The 2,443-nt window shown below is 43.9% G+C and overlaps 1 non-coding gene across 1 annotated transcript; it reads left to right on the top strand.

The window, feature by feature from the left end:
• Positions 1–625: 625 nt before the first annotated feature.
• LOC141267084 (5S ribosomal RNA) lies at positions 626–744 on the top strand. Its single transcript, XR_012321099.1, has one exon. It is a non-coding gene; the product is annotated as a 5S ribosomal RNA (ribosomal RNA).
• The last annotated feature ends 1,699 nt before the right edge of the window (positions 745–2,443 follow it).

Genomic DNA, 2,443 nt, shown 5'->3' with positions numbered 1-2,443 from the left:
AGTAACATGTTTCTCTGCAAAGAAGCTTGTGTAACCAAGCCAGACGGCTGACAAAGAGCTAACCTCAGTGCAAGGAAGGCAAGGAAGGTGCGGAAGGAATTGGGGAGGGGGGGTGATTCCTGCTAGGGCCCTGAAATCATAAAACAGGCAGGAGAGTCTGACGCATGGTGACGGAGAGGTTGTAGGGGCAGATAGGGGGTGTTGTCACGTGCGAGCACGTGTGCATGCTTGCTTGTGTGTGAGAGTGCGCTTCCTAGGTGTGGCGCGCTGCAGACAGTCAAAGGGATTGTTCCTTTTCATTAAAAGTTAATCCCCGGCTGCAAGCTATTAGAAAGCAACTAACCGCGCTCTACTCACCCTACCCGGGTCTACCGGTGAGTCTCGCCTCTGCTCCCGGCCTGTGGCATTGGCCGTGAAGCTGACGTTCCGTCGACAGCGCTGCAGCCGATCAGTGTGCTCAGAGGCTCTGAGCGGGGCGTTGTGTCTACAAGACCTTTTAAGGAAGCCAGCAAAAAAATTGAAGAGAAGGGAAAGCACAAAAGGACCTGGTCTTGCTGAGCACTGGAAAGGGCAGCCGGCAGCCAGACGTCAAAGTAGAAAAGCAGCAAGTGAGAGATCTGTCTCTGCCTATGGCCACACCAATCTGAACATGCCTGATCTCGTCTGATCTCAGAAGCTAAGCAGGGTTGGGCCTGATTAGTACTTGGATGGGAGACCACCTGGGAATACAAGGTGCTGTAGGCTTTTGCTTTTTTCTTCCTTCCACCAGCAGGGGGCACTCTCTTCTATGCCTTTTTTCCATTCCCTTTCACAAGTGCACACATTCATTCTCTTTTCTTTTTTTCATTTGCTTTCTCTCTTGCGCTATTTCATCTCTGAAAAATACCAGCATCCTTCTGATCACCGTGGGCCTCCAGCATTGTTGCTTCTTTACTTTTAACCACTTCGCGCCAGAGCCTGTTTTTGCCTTCGTGACCGGGCCAATTTTTTCAATTCTGACCACTGTCATTTTATGAGGTAATTACTCTGGAACGCTTCAACGGATCCCCCTGATTCTGAGACTGTTTTTTTGTGACATATTGTACTTCATGATAGTTGTACAATTTCTTTGATATCTCTTGCGTTTGATTGTGAAAAAATCGGAAATTTGGCGAAAATTTTGAAAATTTTGCAATTTTCAAACTTTGAATTTTCATGCCCTTTAATCAGAGAGATATATCACACAAAATAGTTAGTAAATAACATTGCCCACATGTCTACTTCACATCAGCACAATTTTGGAACCAAAATTTTTTTTTGTTAGGAAGCTATAAGGGTTAAAAGTTGACCAGCGATTTCTCATTTTTACAACAAAATTTACAAAAACATTTTTTTTAGGGACCACATCTTATTTGAAGTGACTTTGAGGAGCCTTTATGACAGAAAATACCTGAAAGTGATACCATTCTAAAAACTGCACCCCTCAAGGTGCTCAAAACCACATTCAAGAAGTTTATTAACCCTTCAGGTGCTTCACAGGAATTTTTGGAATGTGGAAGAAAACAATGAACATTTAACTTTTTTTCACAAAACTGCTACTTTAACCTCAAATTTTTAATTTTCACAAGGGCAGCCAGAAAAAATGGACCCCAAAATGTGTTGTGTAATTTCTCCTGAGCACGCTGATACCCCATATGTGGTGCAAAGCCACTGTTTGGGTGCACGGCATGGCTTGGAAGGTAAGGAGCGCCATTTGACTTTTGGAATGGAAATTTGACTGGAATGGATAGCGGACGCCATGTTGCATTTGGAGAGCCCCAGAGGTGTCTAAACAGAGGAAACCCCCAACAAATGACCCCATTTTGGAAACTAGACCCCTCAAGGAACTTATCTAGATGTGTGGTGAGCACCTTGAACCCTCAGGGGCTTCACAGAATTTTATAATGTTGAAGTGTGAAAATAAAAAAACACATTTTTAACACAAAACTGCTACTTTAGCCTCAAATTTTTAATTTTCACAAGGGCAGCCAGAAAAAATGGACCCCAAAATGTGTTGTGCAATTTCTCCTGAGCACGCTGATACCCCATATGTGGTGCAAAGCCACTGTTTGGGCGCATGGCATGGCTTGGAAGGTAAGGAGCGCCATTTGACTTTTGGAATGGAAATTTGACTGGAATGGATAGCGGACGCCATGTTGCATTTGGAGAGCCCCTGAGGTGCCTAAACAGAGGAAACCCCCAACAAGTGACACCATTTTGGAAACTAGACCCCTCAAGGAACTTATCTAGATGTGTGGTGAGCACCTTGAACCCCCAGGGGCTTCACAGAATTTTATAATGTTGAAGTGTGAAAATAAAAAAACACATTTTTAACACAAAACTGCTACTTTAGCCTCAAATTTTTAATTTTCACAAGGGCAGCCAGAAAAAATGGACCCCAATATGTGTTGAGCAATTTCTCCTG

Source organism: Phyllobates terribilis, unplaced genomic scaffold (assembly GCF_046119375.1).
Source record: "Phyllobates terribilis strain yellow unplaced genomic scaffold, ASM4611937v1 Scaffold_4__5_contigs__length_816908805, whole genome shotgun sequence".
Lineage (NCBI taxonomy): Eukaryota > Metazoa > Chordata > Amphibia > Anura > Dendrobatidae > Phyllobates > Phyllobates terribilis.
This window is presented reverse-complemented; position numbering and strand designations above follow the sequence as displayed.